The sequence below is a fragment of the Chiloscyllium plagiosum genome, unplaced genomic scaffold (assembly GCF_037043375.1).
Source record: "Chiloscyllium plagiosum isolate Xiang-an unplaced genomic scaffold, Cpla_swu_hap1 HiC_scaffold_7, whole genome shotgun sequence".
Classification (NCBI taxonomy): domain Eukaryota; kingdom Metazoa; phylum Chordata; class Chondrichthyes; order Orectolobiformes; family Hemiscylliidae; genus Chiloscyllium; species Chiloscyllium plagiosum.
Window position 1 is genome coordinate 23,735,398 of NW_028270145.1, and position 21,040 is coordinate 23,756,437.

Sequence of the window (21,040 nt, forward strand, 5' to 3'; positions counted from 1 at the left end):
GGAAGGTTTGAGGAAGGTTTGAGGAAGGTGTGAGGAAGGTTTGGGGAATGTTTGAGGAAGGTTTAAGGAAGGTGTGAGGAAGGATTGAGGAAGGTGTGAGGAAGCTTGTCAGGAAGATTTTGAGGAAGGTGTGAGGAAGGTTTGAGGAAGGTGTGAGGAAGGTTTGTGGAAGGTGTGAGGAAGGTGTGAGGAAGGTTTGCGGATGGTGTGAGGAAGGTGTGAGGAAGGTTTGAGGAAGGTGTGAGGAAGGTGTGAGGAAGGTTTGAGGAAGGTGTGAGGAAGGTTTGAGGAAGGTGTGAGAAAGGTTTGAGGAAGGTGTGAGGAAGGTTTGAGGAAGGTGTGAGGAAGGTATGAGGAAAGTGTGAAGAAGGTGTGAGGAAGGTTTGTGGAAGGTGTGAGGAAGGTTTGAGGAAGATGTGAGGAAGGTTTGAGGAAGGTGTGAGGAAGGTTTGAGGAAGGTGTGAGGAAAGTTTAAGGAAGGTATGAGGAAGGTGTGAGGAAGGTTTGAGGAAGGTGTGAGAAAGGTTTGAGGAAGGTGTGAGGAAGGTTTGAGGAAGGTGTGAGGAAGGTTTGAGGAAGGTGTGAGGAAGGTTTGAGGAATGTGTGACGAAGGCTTGAGCAAGGTGTGAGGAAGGTGTGAGGAAGGTTTAAGGAAGGTGTGAGGAAGGTTTGAGGAAGGTGTGAGGAAGGTTTAAGGAAGGTGTAAGGAAGGTTTAAGGAAGGTATGAGGAAGATGTGAGGAAGGCTTGAGGAAGGTGTGAGGAAGGTTTGAGGAAGGTGTGAGGAAGGTGTGAGGAAGGTTTGAGGAAGGTGTGAGGAAGGTGTAAGGAAGGTGTGAGGAAGGTTTGAGGAAGGTGTGAGAAAGGTTTGAGGAAGTTGTGAGGAAGGTTTGAGGAAGGTTTGAGGAAGGTTTGAGGAAGTTGTGAGGAAGGTTTGAGGAAGGTGTGAGGAAGGTATAAGGAAAGTATGAGGAAGGTGTGAGGAAGGTATAAGGAAAGTGTGAGGAAGGTTTGAGGAAGGAGTGAGGAAGGTTTCAGGAAGGTGTGAGGAAGGTTTCAGGAAGGTGTGAGGAAGGTTTGAGGAAGGTATGTGGAAGGTGTGAGGAAGGTGTGAGGAAGGTGTGGGGAAGGTTTGAGGAAGGAGTGAGGAAGGTTTGAGGAAGGTGTGAGGAAGGTATGAGGAAGGTGTGAGGAAGGTGTGGGGAAGGTTTGAGGAAGGAGTGAGGAAGGTTTCAGGAAGGTGTGAGGAAGGTTTGAGGAAGGTATGTGGAAGGTGTGAGGAAGGTGTGGGGAAAGTTTGAGGAAGGTGTGAGGAAGGTTTGAGGAAGGTGTGAGGAAGGTGTGAGGAAGGTTTAAGGAAGGTGTGAGGAAGGTTTGAGGAAGGTGTGAGGAAGGTTTGAGGAAGGTGTGAGAAAGGTTTGAGGAAGGTGTGAGGAAGGTTTGAGGAAGGTGTGAGGAAGGTTTGAGGAAGGTGTGAAGAAGGTTTGAGCAAGGTGTGAGGAAGGTGTGAGGAAGGTTTGAGGAAGGTGTGAGGAAGGTGTGAGGAAGGTGTGAGGAAGGTTTGAGGAAGGTGTGAGGAAGGTTTGAGGAAGGTGTGAGGAAGGTTTGAGAAAGGTGTGAGGAAGGTGTGAGGAAGGTTTGAGGAAGGTGTGAGGAAGGTTTGAGGAAGGTGTGAGGAAGGTTTGAGGAAGGTGTGAGGAAGGTTTGAGGAAGGTGTGAGAAACGTTTGAGGAAGGTTTGAGGAAGGTGTGAGGAAGGTTTGAGGAAGGTGTGAGGAAAGTTTGAGGAAGGTGTGAGGAAGGTTTGAGGAAGGTGTGAGAAAGGTTTGAGGAAAGTGTGAGGAAGGTTTGAGGAAGGTCTGAGGAAGGTTTGAGGAAAGTGTGAAGAAGGTGTGAGGAAGGTTTGAGGAAGGTGTGAGGAAGGTTTGCGGAAGGTTTGCGGAAGGTGTGAGGAAGGTTTGAGGAAGGTTTGAGGAAGGTGTGAGGAATGTTTCAGGAAGGTATGAGGAAGGTGTGAGGAAGGTTTGAGGAAGGTGTGAGGAAGGTTTGAGGAAGGTGTGAGGAAGGTTTGAGGAAGGTGTGAGAAAGGTTTGAAGAAGGTGTGAGGAAGGTTTGAGGAAGGTGTGAGGATGGTTTAAGGAAGGTGTAAGGAAGGTTTAAGGAAGGCGTGGGAAAGGTTTGTGGAAGGTGTGAGGAAGGTTTGAGGAAGGTGTGAGGAAGGTTTAAGGAAGGTGTGAGGAAGGTTTAAGGAAGGTGTGAGAAAGGTTTGAGGAAGGTGTGAGGAAGGCATAAGGAAGGTTTGTGGAAGTTGTGAGGAAGGTTTATGGAAGGTGTGAGGAAGGTTTGAGGAAGGTGTGAGGAAGGTGTGACGAAGGTTTGAGCAAGGTGTGAGGAAGGTGTGAGGAAGGTTTGAGGAAGGTGTGAGGAAGGTGTGAGGAAGGTTCGAGGAAGGTGTGAGAAAGGTTTGAGGAAGTTGTGAGGAAGGTTTGAGGAAGGTTTGAGGAAGTTGTGAGGAAGGTGTGAGGAAGGTTTGAGGAAGGTGTGAGGAAAGTGTGAGGAAGGTTTGAGGAAGGTGTGAGGAAGGTATAAGGAAGGTGTGAGGAAGGTTTGAGGAAGGTGTGAGGAAGGTGTGAGGTAGGTTTGAGGAAGGTGTGAGGAAGGTTTGAGGAAGGTGTGAGGAAGGTATGAGGAAGGTGTGAGGAAGGTGTGGGGAAGGTTTGAGGAAGGAGTGAGGAAGGTTTCAGGAAGGTGTGAGGAAGGTTTGAGGAAGGTATGTGGAAGGTGTGAGGAAGGTGTGGGGAAAGTTTGAGGAAGGTGTGAGGAAGGTTTGAGGACGGTGTGAGGAAGGTTTAAGGAAGGAGTGAGGAAGGTGTGGGGAAGGTTTGAGGAAGGAGTGAGGAAGGTTTGAGGAAGGTGTGAAGAAGGTTTGAGCAAGGTGTGAGGAAGGTGTGAGGAAGGTTTGAGGAAGGTGTGAGGAAGGTGTGAGGAAGGTGTGAGGAAGGTTTGAGGAAGGTGTGAGGAAGGTTTGAGGAAGGTGTGAGGAAGGTATGAGGAAGGTGTGAGGAAGGTGTGGGGAAGGTTTGAGGAAGGAGTGAGGAAGGTTTCAGGAAGGTGTGAGGAAGGTTTGAGGAAGGTATGTGGAAGGTGTGAGGAAGGTGTGGGGAAAGTTTGAGGAAGGTGTGAGGAAGGTTTGAGGAAGGTGTGAGGAAGGTGTGAGGAAGGTTTAAGGAAGGTGTGAGGAAGGTTTGAGGAAGGTGTGAGGAAGGTTTGAGGAAGGTGTGAGAAAGGTTTGAGGAAGGTGTGAGGAAGGTTTGAGGAAGGTGTGAGGAAGGTTTGAGGAAGGTGTGAAGACGGTTTGAGCAAGTTGTGAGGAAGGTGTGAGGAAGGTTTGAGGAAGGTGTGAGGAAGGTGTGAGGAAGGTGTGAGGAAGGTTTGAGGAAGGTGTGAGGAAGGTTTGAGGAAGGTGTGAGGAAGGTTTGAGAAAGGTGTGAGGAAGGTGTGAGGAAGGTTTGAGGAAGGTGTGAGGAAGGTTTGAGGAAGGTGTGAGGAAGGTTTGAGGAAGGTGTGAAGAAGGTTTGAGCAAGGTGTGAGGAAGGTGTGAGGAAGGTTTGAGGAAGGTGTGAGGAAGGTGTGAGGAAGGTGTGAGGAAGGTTTGAGGAAGGTGTGAGGAAGGTTTGAGGAAGGTGTGAGGAAGGTATGAGGAAGGTATGTGGAAGGTGTGAGGAAGGTGTGGGGAAAGTTTGAGGAAGGTGTGAGGAAGGTTTGAGGACGGTGTGAGGAAGGTTTAAGGAAGGTTTGAGGAAGGTGTGAGGAAGGTATGAGGAAGGTGTGAGGAAGGTGTGGGGAAGGTTTGAGGAAGGAGTGAGGAAGGTTTCAGGAAGGTGTGAGGAAGGTTTGAGGAAGGTATGTGGAAGGTGTGAGGAAGGTGTGGGGAAAGTTTGAGGAAGGTGTGAGGAAGGTTTGAGGACGGTGTGAGGAAGGTTTAAGGAAGGAGTGAGGAAGGTGTGGGGAAGGTTTGAGGAAGGAGTGAGGAAGGTTTGAGGAAGGTGTGAGGAAGGTTTTGAGGAAGGTATGAGGAAGGTGTGAGGAAGGTGTGGGGAAGGTTTGAGGAAGGTTTGAGGAAGGTGTGAGGAAGGTTTGAGGAAGATGTGAGGAAAGTTTGAGGAAGGTGTGACGTAGGTGTGAGGAAGGTTTGAGGAAGGTGTGAGGAAGGTTTGAGGAAAGTGTGAGGAAGGTGTGATTAAAGTTTGAGGATGGTGTGAGGAAGGTGTGAGGAAGGTTTGAGGAATGTGTGAGGAAGGTGTGAGGAAGGTGTGAGGAAGGTTTGAGGAAGGTTTTAGGAAGGTGTGAGGAAGGTGTGAGGAAGGTTTGAGGAAGGTTTGAGGAAGGTGTGAGGAAGGTTTGGGGAATGTTTGAGGAAGGTTTAAGGAAGGTGTGAGGAAGGATTGAGGAAGGTGTGAGGAAGCTTGTCAGGAAGATTTTGAGGAAGGTGTGAGGAAGGTTTGAGGAAGGTGTGAGGAAGGTTTGTGGAAGGTGTGAGGAAGGTGTGAGGAAGGTTTGCGGATGGTGTGAGGAAGGTGTGAGGAAGGTTTGAGGAAGGTGTGAGGAAGGTGTGAGGAAGGTTTGAGGAAGGTGTGAGGAAGGTTTGAGGAAGGTGTGAGAAAGGTTTGAGGAAGGTGTGAGGAAGGTTTGAGGAAGGTGTGAGGAAGGTATGAGGAAAGTGTGAAGAAGGTGTGAGGAAGGTTTGTGGAAGGTGTGAGGAAGGTTTGAGGAAGATGTGAGGAAGGTTTGAGGAAGGTGTGAGGAAGGTTTGAGGAAGGTGTGAGGAAAGTTTAAGGAAGGTATGAGGAAGGTGTGAGGAAGGTTTGAGGAAGGTGTGAGAAAGGTTTGAGGAAGGTGTGAGGAAGGTTTGAGGAAGGTGTGAGGAAGGTTTGAGGAAGGTGTGAGGAAGGTTTGAGGAATGTGTGACGAAGGTTTGAGCAAGGTGTGAGGAAGGTGTGAGGAAGGTTTAAGGAAGGTGTGAGGAAGGTTTGAGGAAGGTGTGAGGAAGGTTTAAGGAAGGTGTAAGGAAGGTTTAAGGAAGGTATGAGGAAGATGTGAGGAAGGCTTGAGGAAGGTGTGAGGAAGGTTTGAGGAAGGTGTGAGGAAGGTGTGAGGAAGGTTTGAGGAAGGTGTGAGGAAGGTGTAAGGAAGGTGTGAGGAAGGTTTGAGGAAGGTGTGAGAAAGGTTTGAGGAAGTTGTGAGGAAGGTTTGAGGAAGGTTTGAGGAAGGTTTGAGGAAGTTGTGAGGAAGGTTTGAGGAAGGTGTGAGGAAGGTATAAGGAAAGTATGAGGAAGGTGTGAGGAAGGTATAAGGAAAGTGTGAGGAAGGTTTGAGGAAGGAGTGAGGAAGGTTTCAGGAAGGTGTGAGGAAGGTTTGAGGAAGGTATGTGGAAGGTGTGAGGAAGATGTGGGGAAAGTTTGAGGAAGGTGTGAGGAAGGTGTGAGGAAGGTTTGAGGACGGTGTGAGGAAGGTTTAAGGAAGGAGTGAGGAAGGTGTGGGGAAGGGTTGAGGAAGGAGTGAGGAAGGTTTGAGGAAGGTGTGAGGAAGGTTTGAGGAAGGTATGAGGAAGGTGTGGGGAAGGTTTGAGGAAGGTTTGAGGAAGGTTTGAGGAAGGTGTGACGTAGGTGTGAGGAAGGTTTGAGGAAGGTTTTAGGAAGGTGTGAGGAAGGTGTGAGGAAGGTTTGAGGAAGGTGTGAGGAAAGTTTGAGGAAGGTGTGACGTAGGTGTGAGGAAGGTTTTAGGAAGGTGTGAGGAAGGTTTGAGGAAAGTGTGAGGAAGGTGTGATTAACGTTTGAGGATGGTGTGAGGAAGGTGTGAGGAAAGTGTGAGGAAGGTGTGAGGAAGGTTTGAGGAAGGTGTGAGGAAAGTGTGAGGAAGGTTTGAGGAAGGAGTGAGGAAGGTGTGAGGAAGGGTTGAGGAAGGAGTGAGGAAGGTTTGAGGATGGTTTGAGGAAGGTGTGAGGAATGTTTGAGGAAGGTGTGAGGAAGGTTTGAGGAAGGTGTGAGGAAGGTTTGAGAAAGGTGTGAGGAAGGTGTGAGGAAGGTTTGAGGAAGGTGTGAGGAAGGTTTGAGGAAGGTGTGAGGAAGGTTTGAGGAAGGTGTGAGGAAGGTTTGAGCAAGGTGTGAGGAAGGTGTGAGGAAGGTTTGAGGAAGGTGTGAGGAAGGTGTGAGGAAGGTGTGAGGAAGGTTTGAGGAAGGTGTGAGGAAGGTTTGAGGAAGGTGTGAGGAAGGTATGAGGAAGGTGTGAGGAAGGTGTGGGGAAGGTTTGAGGAAGGAGTGAGGAAGGTTTCAGGAAGGTGTGAGGAAGGTTTGAGGAAGGTATGTGGAAGGTGTGAGGAAGGTGTGAGGAAGGTGTGGGGAAGGTTTGAGGAAGGAGTGAGGAAGGTTTGAGGAAGGTGTGAGGAAGGTTTGAGGAAGGTGTGAGGAAAGTTTGAGAAAGGTTTGAGGAAGGTGTGACGTAGGTGTGAGGAAGGTTTGAGGAAGGTTTTAGGAAGGTGTGAGGAAGGTTTGAGGAAAGTGTGAGGAAGTTGTGATTAAAGTTTGAGGATGGTGTGAGGAAGGTGTGAGGAAGGTTTGAGGAATGTGTGAGGAAGGTGTGAGGAAGGTGTGAGGAAGGTTTGAGGAAGGTTTTAGGAAGGTGTGAGGAAGGTGTGAGGAAGGTTTGAGGAAGGTGTGAGGAAGGTTTGGGGAATGTTTGAGGAAGGTTTAAGGAAGGTGTGAGGAAGGATTGAGGAAGGTGTGAGGAAGCTTGTCAGGAAGATTTTGAGGAAGGTGTGAGGAAGGTTTGAGGAAGGTGTGAGGAAGGTTTGTGGAAGGTGTGAGGAAGGTGTGAGGAAGGTTTGCGGATGGTGTGAGGAAGGTGTGAGGAAGGTTTGAGGAAGGTGTGAGGAAGGTTTGAGGAAGGTGTGAGGAAGGTTTGAGGAAGGTGTGAGAAAGGTTTGAGGAAGGTGTGAGGAAGGTTTGAGGAAGGTGTGAGGAAGGTATGAGGAAAGTGTGAAGAAGGTGTGAGGAAGGTTTGTGGAAGGTGTGAGGAAGGTTTGAGGAAGGTGTGAGGAAGGTTTGAGGAAGGTGCGAGGAAGGTTTGAGGAAAGTGTGAGGAAGGTTTGAGGAAGGTGTGAGAAACGTTTGAGGAAGGTTTGAGGAAGGTGTGAGGAAGGTTTGAGGAAGGTGTGAGGAAAGTTTGAGGAAGGTGTGAGGAAGGTTTGAGGAAGGTGTGAGAAAGGTTTGAGGAAAGTGTGAGGAAGGTTTGAGGAAGGTCTGAGGAAGGTTTGAGGAAAGTGTGAAGAAGGTGTGAGGAAGGTTTGAGGAAGGTGTGAGGAAGGTTTGCGGAAGGTTTGCGGAAGGTGTGAGGAAGGTTTGAGGAAGGTTTGAGGAAGGTTTGAGGAATGTTTCAGGAAGGTATGAGGAAGGTGTGAGGAAGGTTTGAGGAAGGTGTGAGGAAGGTTTGAGGAAGGTGTGAGGAAGGTTTGAGGAAGGTGTGAGAAAGGTTTGAAGAAGGTGTGAGGAAGGTTTGAGGAAGGTGTGAGGATGGTTTAAGGAAGGTGTAAGGAAGGTTTAAGGAAGGCGTGGGAAAGGTTTGTGGAAGGTGTGAGGAAGGTTTGAGGAAGGTGTGAGGAAGGTTTAAGGAAGGTGTGAGGAAGGTTTAAGGAAGGTGTGAGAAAGGTTTGAGGAAGGTGTGAGGAAGGCATAAGGAAGGTTTGTGGAAGTTGTGAGGAAGGTTTATGGAAGGTGTGAGGAAGGTTTGAGGAAGGTGTGAGGAAGGTGTGACGAAGGTTTGAGCAAGGTGTGAGGAAGGTGTGAGGAAGGTTTGAGGAAGGTGTGAGGAAGGTGTGAGGAAGGTTTGAGGAAGGTGTGAGGAAGGTGTAAGGAAGGTGTGAGGAAGGTTTGAGGAAGGTGTGAGAAAGGTTTGAGGAAGTTGTGAGGAAGGTTTGAGGAAGGTTTGAGGAAGGTTTGAGGAAGTTGTGAGGAAGGTTTGAGGAAGGTGTGAGGAAGGTATAAGGAAAGTATGAGGAGGGTGTGAGGAAGGTATAAGGAAAGTGTGAGGAAGGTTTGAGGAAGGAGTGAGGAAGGTTTCAGGAAGGTGTGAGGAAGGTTTGAGGAAGGTATGTGGAAGGTGTGAGGAAGGTGTGGGGAAAGTTTGAGGAAGGTGTGAGGAAGGTGTGAGGAAGGTTTGAGGACGGTGTGAGGAAGGTTTAAGGAAGGAGTGAGGAAGGTGTGGGGAAGGGTTGAGGAAGGAGTGAGGAAGGTTTGAGGAAGGTGTGAGGAAGGTTTGAGGAAGGTATGAGGAAGGTGTGAGGAAGGTGTGGGGAAGGTTTGAGGAAGGTTTGAGGAAGGTGTGAGGAAGGTTTGAGGAAGGTGTGAGGAAAGTTTGAGGAAGGTGTGACGTAGGTGTGAGGAAGGTTTGAGGAAGGTTTTAGGAAGGTGTGAGGAAGGTTTGAGGAAAGTGTGAGGAAGGTGTGATTAAAGTTTGAGGATGGTGTGAGGAAGGTGTGAGGAAAGTGTGAGGAAGGTTTGAGGAAGGAGTGAGGAAGGTGTGCGGAAGGTGTGAGGAAGGTTTGAGGAAGGTGTGAGGAAAGTGTGAGGAAGGTTTGAGGAAGGAGTGAGGAAGGTTTGAGGAAGGTGTGAGAAAGGTTTGAGGAAGGTGCGAGGAAGGTTTGAGGAAGGTGTGAGAAAGGTTTGAGGAAAGTGTGAGGAAGGTTTGAGGAAGGTGTGAGGAAGGTTTGAGGAAAGTGTGAAGAAGGTGTGAGGAAGGTTTGAGGAAGGTGTGAGGAAGGTTTGCGGAAGGTGTGAGGAAGGTGTGAGGAAGGTTTGAGGAAGGTGTGAGGAAGGTTTGAGGGGGGTGTGAGGAAAGTTTAAGGAAGGTATGAGGAAGGTGTGAGGAAGGTTTGAGGAAGGTGTGAGGAAGGTTTGAGGAAGGTGTGAGGAAGGTTTGAGGAAGGTTTGAGGAAGATGTGAGGAAGGTTTGAGGAATGTGTGAGGAAGGTGTGAGGAAGGTTTAAGGAAGGTTTGAGGAAGGTGTGAGGAAGGTGTGAGGAAGGTTTGAGGAAGGTGTGAGGAAGGTTTAAGGAAGGTGTAAGGAAGGTTTAAGGAAGGTATGAGGAAGATGTGAGGAAGGTTTGAGGAAGGTGTGAGGAAGGTTTGAGGAAGGTGTGAGGAAGGCATAAGGAAGGTTTGAGGAAGGTTTAAGGAAGGTTTGAGGAAGGTTTAAGGAAGGTGTGAGGAAGGTTTGAGGAAGGTGTGAGGAAGGTGTGAGGAAGGTTTGAGGAAGGTGTGAGGAAGGTATGAGGAAAGTGTGAAGAAGGTGTGCGGAAGTTTTGAGGAAGGTGTGAGGAAGGTTTGAGGAAGGTGTGAGGAAGGTGTGAGGAAGGTTTGAGGAAGGTTTGAGGAAGGTATGAGGAAAGTGTGAAGAAGGTGTGCGGAAGGTTTGAGGAAGGTGTGAGGAAGGTTTGAGGAAGGTGTGAGGAAGGTGTGAGGAAGGTTTGAGGAAGGTTTGAGGAAGGTGTGAGGAAGGTTTAAGGAAGGTGTGAGGAAGGTTTGAGGAAGGTGTGAGGAAGGTGTGAGGAAGGTTTGAGGAAGGTGTGAGGAAGGTTTAAGGAAGGTGTGAGGAAGGTTGGAGGAAGGTGTGAGGAAGGTTTGAGGAAGCTTTGAGAAAGGTGTGAAGAAGGTGTGAGGAAGTTTTGAGGAAGGTGTGAGGAAGGTTTAAGGAAGGTGTGAGGAAGGTATGAGGAAAGTGTGAAGAAGGTGTGCGGAAGGTTTGAGGAAGGTGTGAGGAAGGTTTGAGGAAGGTGTGAGGAAGGTTTGAGGAAGGTTTGAGGAAGGTGTGAGGAAGGTTTAAGGAAGGTGTGAGGAAGGTTTGAGGAAGGTGTGAGGAAGGTTTGAGGAATGTGTGAGGAAGGTGTAAGGAAGGTGTGAGGAAGGTTTAAGGAAGGTGTGAGGAAGGTTTGAGGAAGGTGTGAGGAAGGTTTGAGGAAGCTTTGAGAAAGGTGTGAAGAAGGTGTGAGGAAGTTTTGAGGAAGGTGTGAGGAAGGTTTAAGGAAGGTGTGAGGAAGGTTTAAGGAAGGTATGAGGAAGATGTGAGGAAGGTTTGAGGAATGTGTGAGGAAGATTTGAGGAAGGTGTGAGGAAGTTATAAAGAAGGTTTGAGGAAGGTGTGAGGAAGGTGTGAGGAAGGTTTGAGGACGGTGTGAGGAAGGTATGAGGAAGGTGTGAGGAAGGTTTGAAGAAGGTGTGAGGAAGGTTTGCGGATGGTGTGAGGAAGGTGTGAGGAAGGTGTGAGGAAGGTTTGAGGAAGGTGTGAAGAAGGTTTAAGGAAGGTGTGCGGAAGGTTTGAGGAAGGTGTGAGGAAGGTCTGAGGAAGGTGTGAGGAAGGTTTGAGGAAGGTTTGAGGAAGGTGTGAGGAAGGTTTAAGGAAGGTGTGAGGAAGGTTTGAGGAAGGTGTGAGGAAGGTTTGAGGAATGTGTGAGGAATGTGTGAGTAAGGTTTGAGGAAGGTGTGAGGAAGGTTTCAGGAAGTTGTGAGGAAGGTTTGAGGAAGGTGTGAGGAAGGTATAAGGAAAGTATGAGGAAGGTGTGAGGAAGGTATAAGGAAGGTGTGAGGAAGGTGTCAGGAAGGTTTGAGGAAGGTGTGAGGAAGGTTTAAGGAAGGTATGAGGAAGGTTTGAGGAAGGTGTGAGGAAGGTTTGAGGAAGGTGTGAAGAAGGTGTGAGGAAGGTGTGAGGAAGGTTTGAGGAAGGTGTGAGGAAGTTTTGAGGAAGGTGTGAGGAAGGTTTGAGGAAGGTGTGAGAAAGGTTTGAGGAAGGTGCGAGGAAGGTTTGAGGAAGGTGTGAGGAAGGTATGAGGAAAGTGTGAAGAAGGTGTGCGGAAGGTTTGAGGAAGGTGTGAGGAAGGTTTGAGGAAGGTGTGAGGAAGGTGTGAGGAAGGTTTGAGGAAGGTTTGAGGAAGGTGTGAGGAAGGTTTAAGGAAGGTGTGAGGAAGGTTTGAGGAAGGTGTGAGGAAGGTGTGAGGAAGGTTTGAGGAAGGTGTGAGGAAGGTTTAAGGAAGGTGTGAGGAAGGTTTGAGGAAGGTGTGAGGAAGGTTTGAGGAAGCTTTGAGAAAGGTGTGAAGAAGGTGTGAGGAAGGTTTGAGGAAGGTGTGAGGAAGGTTTAAGGAAGGTGTGAGGAAGGTATGAGGAAAGTGTGAAGAAGGTGTGCGGAAGGTTTGAGGAAGATGTGAGGAAGGTTTGAGGAAGGTTTGAGGAAGGTTTGAGGAAGGTGTGAGGAAGGTTTAAGGAAGGTGTGAGGAAGGTTTGAGGAAGGTGTGAGGAAGGTTTGAGGAAGGTGTGAAGAAGGTGTGAGGAAGGTGTGAGGAAGGTTTGAGGAAGGTGTGAGGAAGTTTTGAGGAAGGTGTGAGGAAGGTTTGAGGAAGGTGTGAGAAAGGTTTGAGGAAGGTGCGAGGAAGGTTTGAGGAAGGTGTGAGGAAGGTATGAGGAAAGTGTGAAGAAGGTGTGCGGAAGGTTTGAGGAAGGTGTGAGGAAGGTTTGAGGAAGGTGTGAGGAAGGTGTGAGGAAGGTTTGAGGAAGGTTTGAGGAAGGTGTGAGGAAGGTTTAAGGAAGGTGTGAGGAAGGTTTGAGGAAGGTGTGAGGAAGGTTTGAGGAAGGTGTGAGGAAGGTGTGAGGAAGTTTTGAGGAAGGTGTGAGGAAGGTTTGAGGAAGGTGTGAGAAAGGTTTGAGGAAGGTGCGAGGAAGGTTTGAGGAAGGTGTGAGGAAGGTATGAGGAAAGTGTGAAGAAGGTGTGCGGAAGGTTTGAGGAAGGTGTGAGGAAGGTTTGAGGAAGGTGTGAGGAAGGTGTGAGGAAGGTGTGAGGAAGGTTTGAGGAGGGTTTGAGGAAGGTGTGAGGAAGGTTTAAGGAAGGTGTGCGGAAGGTTTGAGGAAGGTGTGAGGAAGGTCTGAGGAAGGTGTGAGGAAGGTTTGAGGAAGGTTTGAGGAAGGTGTGAGGAAGGTTTAAGGAAGGTGTGAGGAAGGTTTGAGGAAGGTGTGAGGAAGGTTTGAGGAATGTGTGAGGAATGTGTGAGTAACGTTTGAGGAAGGTGTGAGGAAGGTTTGAGGAAGTTGTGAGGAAGGTTTGAGGAAGGTGTGAGGAAGGTATAAGGAAAGTATGAGGAAGGTGTGAGGAAGGTATAAGGAAGGTGTGAGGAAGGTGTCAGGAAGGTTTGAGGAAGGTGTGAGGAAGGTTTAAGGAAGGTATGAGGAAGGTTTGAGGAAGGTGTGAGGAAGGTTTGAGGAAGGTGTGAAGAAGGTGTGAGGAAGGTGTGAGGAAGGTGTGAGGAAGGTTTGAGGAAGGTGTGAGGAAGGTGTGAGGAAGTTTTGAGGAAGGTGTGAGGAAGGTTTGAGGAAGGTGCGAGGAAGGTTTGAGGAAGGTGTGAGGAAGGTATGAGGAAAGTGTGAAGAAGGTGTGCGGAAGGTTTGAGGAAGGTGTGAGGAAGGTTTGAGGAAGGTGTGAGGAAGGTGTGAGGAAGGTTTGAGGAAGGTTTGAGGAAGGTGTGAGGAAGGTTTAAGGAAGGTGTGAGGAAGGTTTGAGGAAGGTGTGAGGAAGGTGTGAGGAAGGTTTGAGGAAGGTGTGAGGAAGGTTTAAGGAAGGTGTGAGGAAGGTTTGAGGAAGGTGTGAGGAAGGTTTGAGGAAGCTTTGAGAAAGGTGTGAAGAAGGTGTGAGGAAGGTTTGAGGAAGGTGTGAGGAAGGTTTAAGGAAGGTGTGAGGAAGGTATGAGGAAAGTGTGAAGAAGGTGTGCGGAAGGTTTGAGGAAGGTGTGAGGAAGGTTTGAGGAAGGTGTGAGGAAGGTTTGAGGAAGGTTTGAGGAAGGTGTGAGGAAGGTTTAAGGAAGGTGTGAGGAAGGTTTGAGGAAGGTGTGAGGAAGGTTTGAGGAATGTGTGAGGAAGGTGTAAGGAAGGTGTGAGGAAGGTTTAAGGAAGGTGTGAGGAAGGTTTGAGGAAGGTGAGAGGAAGGTTTGAGGAAGCTTTGAGAAAGGTGTGAAGAAGGTGTGAGGAAGTTTTGAGGAAGGTGTGAGGAAGGTTTAAGGAAGGTGTGAGGAAGGTTTAAGGAAGGTATGAGGAAGATGTGAGGAAGGTTTGAGGAATGTGTGAGGAAGATTTGAGGAAGGTGTGAGGAAGTTATAAAGAAGGTTTGAGGAAGGTGTGAGGAAGGTGTGAGGAAGGTTTGAGGACGGTGTGAGGAAGGTATGAGGAAGGTGTGAGGAAGGTTTGAAGAAGGTGTGAGGAAGGTTTGCGGATGGTGTGAGGAAGGTGTGAGGAAGGTGTGAGGAAGGTTTGAGGAAGGTGTGAGGAAGTTTTGAGGAAGGTGTGAGGAAGGTTTGAGGAAGGTGTGAGGAAGGTTTGAGGAATGTGTGAGGAAGGTGTGAGGAAGGTTTAAGGAAGGTGTGAGGAAGGTTTGAGGAAGGTGTGAGGAAGGTTTAAGGAAGGTGTAAGGAAGGTTTAAGGAAGGTATGAGGAAGATGTGAGGAAGGCTTGAGGAAGGTGTGAGGAAGGTTTGAGGAAGGTGTGAGGAAAGTGTGAGGAAGGTTTGAGGAAGGTGTGAGGAAGGTGTAAGGAAGGTGTGAGGAAGGTTTGAGGAAGGTGTGAGAAAGGTTTGAGGAAGTTGTGAGGAAGGTTTGAGGAAGGTTTGAGGAAGGTTTGAGGAAGTTGTGAGGAAGGTTTGAGGAAGGTGTGAGGAAGGTATAAGGAAAGTATGAGGAGGGTGTGAGGAAGGTATAAGGAAAGTGTGAGGAAGGTTTGAGGAAGGAGTGAGGAAGGTTTCAGGAAGGTGTGAGGAAGGTTTGAGGAAGGTATGTGGAAGGTGTGAGGAAGGTGTGGGGAAAGTTTGAGGAAGGTGTGAGGAAGGTGTGAGGAAGGTTTGAGGACGGTGTGAGGAAGGTTTCAGGAAGGAGTGAGGAAGGTGTGGGGAAGGGTTGAGGAAGGAGTGAGGAAGGTTTGAGGAAGGTGTGAGGAAGGTTTGAGGAAGGTATGAGGAAGGTGTGAGGAAGGTGTGGGGAAGGTTTGAGGAAGGTTTGAGGAAGGTTTGAGGAAGGTGTGAGGAAGGTTTGAGGAAGGTGTGAGGAAAGTTTGAGGAAGGTGTGACGTAGGTGTGAGGAAGGTTTGAGGAAGGTTTTAGGAAGGTGTGAGGAAGGTTTGAGGAAAGTGTGAGGAAGGTGTGATTAAAGTTTGAGGATGGTGTGAGGAAGGTGTGAGGAAAGTGTGAGGAAGGTTTGAGGAAGGAGTGAGGAAGGTGTGCGGAAGGTGTGAGGAAGGTTTGAGGAAGGTGTGAGGAAAGTGTGAGGAAGGTTTGAGGAAGGAGTGAGGAAGGTTTGAGGAAGGTGTGAGAAAGGTTTGAGGAAGGTGCGAGGAAGGTTTGAGGAAGGTGTGAGAAAGGTTTGAGGAAAGTGTGAGGAAGGTTTGAGGAAGGTGTGAGGAAGGTTTGAGGAAAGTGTGAAGAAGGTGTGAGGAAGGTTTGAGGAAGGTGTGAGGAAGGTTTGCGGAAGGTGTGAGGAAGGTTTGAGGAAGATGTGAGGAAGGTTTGAGGAATGTGTGAGGAAGGTGTGAGGAAGGTTTAAGGAAGGTTTGAGGAAGATGTGAGGAAGGTGTGAGGAAGGTTTGAGGAAGGTTTGAGGAAGGTGTGAGGAAGGTTTGAGGAAGGTTTGAGGAAGATGTGAGGAAGGTTTGAGGAAGGTTTGAGGAAGGTGTGAGGAAGGTTTGAGGAAGGTGTGAGGAAGGCATAAGGAAGGTTTGAGGAAGGTTTAAGGAAGGTGTGAGGAAGGTTTGAGGAAGGTGTGAGAAAGGTTTGAGGAAGGTGTGAGGAAGATGTGAGGAAGGTTTGAGGAAGGTGTGAGGAAGGTTTGAGGAAGGTGTGAGGAAGGCATAAGGAAGGTTTGAGGAAGGTTTAAGGAAGGTGTGAGGAAGGTTTGAGGAAGGTGTGAGAAAGGTTTGAGGAAGGTGTGAGGAAGGTTTGAGGAAGGTATGAGGAAGGTGTGAGGAAGGTGTGAGGAAGGTTTGAGGAAGGTGTGAAGAAGGTTTAAGGAAGGTATGAGGAAGGTTTGAGGAAGGTGTGAGGAAGGTGTGAGGAAGGTTTGAGGAAGGTGTGAAGAAGGTGTGAGGAAGGTGTGAGGAAGGTTTGAGGAAGGTGTGTGGAAGGTGTGAGGAAGGTTTGAGGAAGGTGTGAGGAAGGTGTGAGGACGTTTTGAGGAAGGTGTGAGGAAGGTTTGAGGAAGGTGTGAGAAAGGTTTGAGGAAGGTGCGAGGAAGGTTTGAGGAAGGTGTGAGGAAGGTATGAGGAAAGTGTGAAGAAGGTGTGCGGAAGGTTTGAGGAAGGTGTGAGGAAGGTTTGAGGAAGGTGTGAGGAAGGTGTGAGGAAGGTGTGAGGAAGGTTTGAGGAGGGTTTGAGGAAGGTGTGAGGAAGGTTTAAGGAAGGTGTGCGGAAGGTTTGAGGAAGGTGTGAGGAAGGTCTGAGGAAGGTGTGAGGAAGGTTTGAGGAAGGTTTGAGGAAGGTGTGAGGAAGGTTTAAGGAAGGTGTGAGGAAGGTTTGAGGAAGGTGTGAGGAAGGTTTGAGGAATGTGTGAGGAATGTGTGAGTAAGGTTTGAGGAAGGTGTGAGGATGGTTTGAGGAAGTTGTGAGGAAGGTTTGAGGAAGGTGTGAGGAAGGTATAAGGAAAGTATGAGGAAGGTGTGAGGAAGGTATAAGGAAGGTGTGAGGAAGGTGTCAGGAAGGTTTGAGGAAGGTTTGAGGAAGGTATGTGGAAGGTGTGAGGAAGGTGTGGGGAAAGTTTGAGGAAGGTGTGAGGACGGTGTGAGGAAGGTTTGAGGACGGTGTGAGGAAGGTTTAAGGAAGGAGTGAGGAAGGTGTGGGGAAGGGTTGAGGAAGGAGTGAGGAAGGTTTGAGGAAGGTGTGAGGAAGGTTTGAGGAAGGTATGAGGAAGGTGTGAGGAAGGTGTGGGGAAGGTTTGAGGAAGGTTTGAGGAAGGTTTGAGGAAGGTGTGAGGAAGGTTTGAGGAAGGTGTGAGGAAAGTTTGAGGAAGGTGTGACGTAGGTGTGAGGAAGGTTTGAGGAAGGTTTTAGGAAGGTGTGAGGAAGGTTTGAGGAAAGTGTGAGGAAGGTGTGATTAAAGTTTGAGGATGGTGTGAGGAAGGTGTGAGGAAAGTGTGAGGAAGGTTTGAGGAAGGAGTGAGGAAGGTGTGCGGAAGGTGTGAGGAAGGTTTGAGGAAGGTGAGGAAAGTGTGAGGAAGGTTTGAGGAAGGAGTGAGGAAGGTGTGAGGAAGGGTTGAGGAAGGAGTGAGGAAGGTTTGAGGAAGGTTTGAGGAAGGTGTGAGGAATGTTTGAGGAAGGTGTGAGGAAGGTTTGAGGAAGGAGTGAGGAAGGATTGAGGAAGGTTTGAGGAAGGTGTGAGGAAGGTTTGAGCAAGGTGTGAGGAAGGTTTGAGGAAGGTGTGAGGAAGGTTTGAGGAAGGTGTGAGGAAGGTTTGAGAAAGGTGTGAGGAAGGTGTGAGGAAGGTTTGAGGAAGGTGTGAGGAAGGTTTGAGGAAGGTGTGAGGAAGGTTTGAGGAAGGTGTGACGAAGGTTTGAGCAAGGTGTGAGGAAGGTGTGAGGAAGGTTTGAGGAAGGTGTGAGGAAGGTGTGAGGAAGGTGTGAGGAAGGTTTGAGGAAGGTGTGAGGAAGGTTTGAGGAAGGTGTGAGGAAGGTATGAGGAAGGTGTGAGGAAGGTGTGGGGAAGGTTTGAGGAAGGAGTGAGGAAGGTTTCAGGAAGGTGTGAGGAAGGTTTGAGGAAGGTATGTGGAAGGTGTGAGGAAGGTGTGGGGAAAGTTTGAGGAAGGTGTGAGGAAGGTTTGAGGACGGTATGAGGAAGGTTTAAGGAAGGAGTGAGGAAGGTGTGGGGAAGGTTTGAGGAAGGAGTGAGGAAGGTTTGAGGAAGGTGTGAGGAAGGTTTTGAGGAAGGTATGAGGAAGGTGTGAGGAAGGTGTGGGGAAGGTTTGAGGAAGGTGTGAGGAAAGTTTGAGGAAGGTTTGAGGAAGGTGTGACGTAGGTGTGAGGAAGGTTTGAGGAAGGTTTTAGGAAGGTGTGAGGAAGGTTTGAGGAAAGTGTGAGGAAGGTGTGATTAAAGTTTGAGGATGGTGTGAGGAAGGTGTGAGGAAGGTTTGAGGAATGTGTGAGGAAGGTGTGAGGAAGGTGTGAGGAAGGTTTGAGGAAGGTTTTAGGAAGGTGTGAGGAAGGTGTGAGGAAGGTTTGAGGAAGGTTTGAGGAAGGTGTGAGGAAGGTTTGGGGAATGTTTGAGGAAGGTTTAAGGAAGGTGTGAGGAAGGATTGAGGAAGGTGTGAGGAAGCTTGTCAGGAAGATTTTGAGGAAGGTGTGAGAAAGGTTTGAGGAAGGTGTGAGGAAGGTTTGTGGAAGGTGTGAGGAAGGTGTGAGGAAGGTTTGCGGATGGTGTGAGGAAGGTGTGAGGAAGGTTTGAGGAAGGTGTGAGGAAGGTTTGAGGAAGGTGTGAGGAAGGTTTGAGGAAGGTGTGAGAAAGGTTTGAGGAAGGTGTGAGGACGGTTTGAGGAAGGTGTGAGGAAGGTATGAGGAAAGTGTGAAGAAGGTGTGAGGAAGGTTTGTGGAAGGTGTGAGGAAGGTTTGAGGAAGGTGTGAGGAAGGTTTGAGGAAGGTGTGAGGAAGGTTTGAGGAAGGTGTGAGGAAAGTTTAAGGAAGGTATGAGGAAGGTGTGAGGAAGGTTTGAGGAAGGTGTGAGAAACGTTTGAGGAAGGTTTGAGGAATGTGTGAGGAAGGTTTGAGGAAGGTGCGAGGAAAGTTTGAGGAAGGTGTGAGGAAGGTTTGAGGAAGGTGTGAGAAAGGTTTGAGGAAAGTGTGAGGAAGGTTTGAGGAAGGTGTGAGGAAGGTTTGAGGAAAGTGTGAAGAAGGTGTGAGGAAGGTTTGAGGAAGGTGTGAGGAAGGTTTGCGGAAGGTTTGCGGAAGGTGTGAGGAAGGTTTGAGGAAGGTTTGAGGAAGGTGTGAGGAATGTTTCAGGAAGGTATGAGGAAAGTGTGAGGAAGGTTTGAGGAAGGTGTGAGGAAGGTTTGAGGAAGGTGTGAGGAAGGTTTGAGGAAGGTGTGAGAAAGATTTGAAGAAGGTGTGAGGAAGGTTTGAGGAAGGTGTGAGGATGGTTTAAGGAAGGTGTAAGGAAGGTTTAAGGAAGGCGTGGGAAAGGTTTGAGGAAGGTGTGAGGAAGGTTTGAGGAAGGTGTGAGGAAGGTTTAAGGAAGGTGTGAGGAAGGTTTAAGGAAGGTGTGAGAAAGGTTTGAGGAAGGTGTGAGGAAGGTTTTGAGGAAGGTATGAGGAAGGTGTGAGGAAGGTGTGGGGAAGGTTTGAGGAAGGTTTGAGGAAGGTGTGAGGAAGGTTTCAGGAAGGTGTGAGGAATGTTTGAGGAAGGTTTGAGGAAGGTGTGACGTCGGTGTGAGGAAGGTTTGAGGAAGGTTTTAGGAAGGTGTGAGGAAGGTTTGAGGAAAGTGTGAGGCAGGTGTGATTAAAGTTTGAGGATGGTGTGAGGAAGGTTTGAGGAATGTGTGAGGAAGGTGTGAGGAAGGTTTGAGGAAGGTGTGAGGAAGGTTTCAGGAAGGTGTGAGGAATGTTTGAGGAAGGTTTGAGGAAGGTGTGACGTCGGTGTGAGGAAGGTTTGAGGAAGGTTTTAGGAAGGTGTGAGGAAGGTTTGAGGAAAGTGTGAGGCAGGTGTGATTAAAGTTTGAGGATGGTGTGAGGAAGGTTTGAGGAATGTGTGAGGAAGGTTTGAGGAAGGTTTGAGGAAGGTGTGAGGAAGGTTTCAGGAAGGTGTGAGGAATGTTTGAGGAAGGTTTGAGGAAGGTGTGACGTCGGTGTGAGGAAGGTTTGAGGAAGGTTTTAGGAAGGTGTGAGGAAGGTTTGAGGAAAGTGTGAGGCAGGTGTGATTAAAGTTTGAGGATGGTGTGAGGAAGGTTTGAGGAATGTGTGAGGAAGGTGTGAGGAAGGTTTGAGGAAGGTTTTAGGAAGGTGTGAGGAAGGTGTGAGGAAGGTTTGAGGAAGGTGTGAGGAAGGTTTGGGGAATGTTTGAGGAAGGTTTAAGGAAGGTGTGAGGAAGGATTGAGGAAGGTGTGAGGAAGCTTGTCAGGAAGATTTTGAGGAAGGTGTGAGGAAGGTTTGAGGAAGGTGTGAGGAAGGTTTGTGGAAGGTGTGAGGAAGGTGTGAGGAAGGTTTGCGGATGGTGTGAGGAAGGTGTGAGGAAGGTTTGAGGAAGGTGTGAGGAAGGTTTGAGGAAGGTGTGAGGAAGGTTTGAGGAAGGTGTGAGAAAGGTTTGAGGAAGGTGTGAGGAAGGTTTGAGGAAGGTGTGAGGAAGGTATGAGGAAAGTGTGAAGAAGGTGTGAGGAAGGTTTGTGGAAGGTGTGAGGAAGGTTTGAGGAAGGTGTGAGGAAGGTTTGAGGAAGGTGTGAGGAAGGTTTGAGGAAGGTGTGAGGAAAGTTTAATGAAGGTATGAGGAAGGTGTGAGGAAGGTTTGAGGAAGGTGTGAGAAACGTTTGAGGAAGGTTTGAGGAAGGTGTGAGGAAGGTTTGAGGAAGGTGTGAGGAAAGTTTGAGGAAGGTGTGAGGAAGGTTTGAGGAAGGTGTGAGAAAGGTTTGAGGAAAGTGTGAGGAAGGTTTGAGGAACGTGTGAGGAAGGTTTGAGGAAAGTGTGAAGAAGGTGTGAGGAAGGTTTGAGGAAGGTGTGAGGAAGGTTTGCGGAAGGTGTGAGGAAGGTGTGAGGAAGGTTTGAGGAAGGTGTGAGGAAGGTTTGAGGAAGGTGTGAGGAATGTTTAAGGAAGGTATGAGGAAGGTGTGAGGAAGGTTTGAGGAAGGTGTGAGGAAGGTTTGAGGAAGGTGTGAGGAAGGTTTGAGGAAGGTGTGAGAAAGGTTTGAAGAAGGTGTGAGGAAGGTTTGAGGAAGGTGTGAGGAAGGTTTAAGAAAGGTTTAAGGAAGGTTTAAGGAAGGTGTGAGAAAGGTTTGAGGAAGGTGTGAGGAAGGTGTGCGGAAGGTTTGAGGAAGGTGAGGAAAGTGTGAGGAAGGTTTGAGGAAGGAGTGAGGAAGGTGTGAGGAAGGGTTGAGGAAGGAGTGAGGAAGGTTTGAGGAAGGTTTAAGGAAGGTGTGAGGAAGGTTTGAGGAAGGTGTGAGAAAGGTTTGAGGAAGGTGTGAGGAAGGTTTGAGGAAGGTTTGAGGAAGTTGTGAGGAAGGTTTGAGGAAGGTGTGAGGAAGGTACAAGGAAAGTATGAAGAAGGTGTGAGGAAGGTATAAGGAAGGTGTGCGGAAGGTGTGAGGAAGGTTTGAGGAAGGTGTGAAGAAGGTGTGAGGAAGGTGTGAGGAAGGTTTGAGGAAGGTGTGTGGAAGGTGTGAGGAAGGTTTGAGGAAGGTGTGAGGAGGTTTTGAGGAAGGTGTGAGGAAGGTTTGAGGAAGGTGTGAGAAAGGTTTTGAGGAAGATGTGAGAAAGGTTTGAGGAAGGTGCGAGGAAGGGTTGAGGAAGGTTTGAGGAAGGTTTGAGGAAGGTGTGAGGAAGGTGTGAGGAAGGTTTGGGGAATGTTTGAGGAAGGTTTAAGGAAGGTGTGAGGAAGGTTTGAGGAAGGTGTGAGGAAGGTTTGGGGAATGTTTGAGGAAGGTTTAAGGAAGGTGTGAGGAAGGATTGAGGAAGGTGTGAGGAAGCTTGTCAGGAAGATTTTGAGGAAGGTGTGAGGAAGGTTTGAGGAAGGTGTGAGGAAGGTTTGTGGAAGGTGTGAGGAAGGTGTGAGGAAGGTTTGCGGATGGTGTGAGGAAGGTGTGAGGAAGGTTTGAGGAAGGTGTGAGGAAGGTTTGAGGAAGGTGTGAGGAAGGTTTGAGGAAGGTGTGAGAAAGGTTTGAGGAAGGTGTGAGGAAGGTTTGAGGAAGGTGTGAGGAAGGTATGAGGAAAGTGTGAAGAAGGTGTGAGGAAGGTTTGTGGAAGGTGTGAGGAAGGTTTGAGGAAGGTGTGAGGAAGGTTTGAGGAAGGT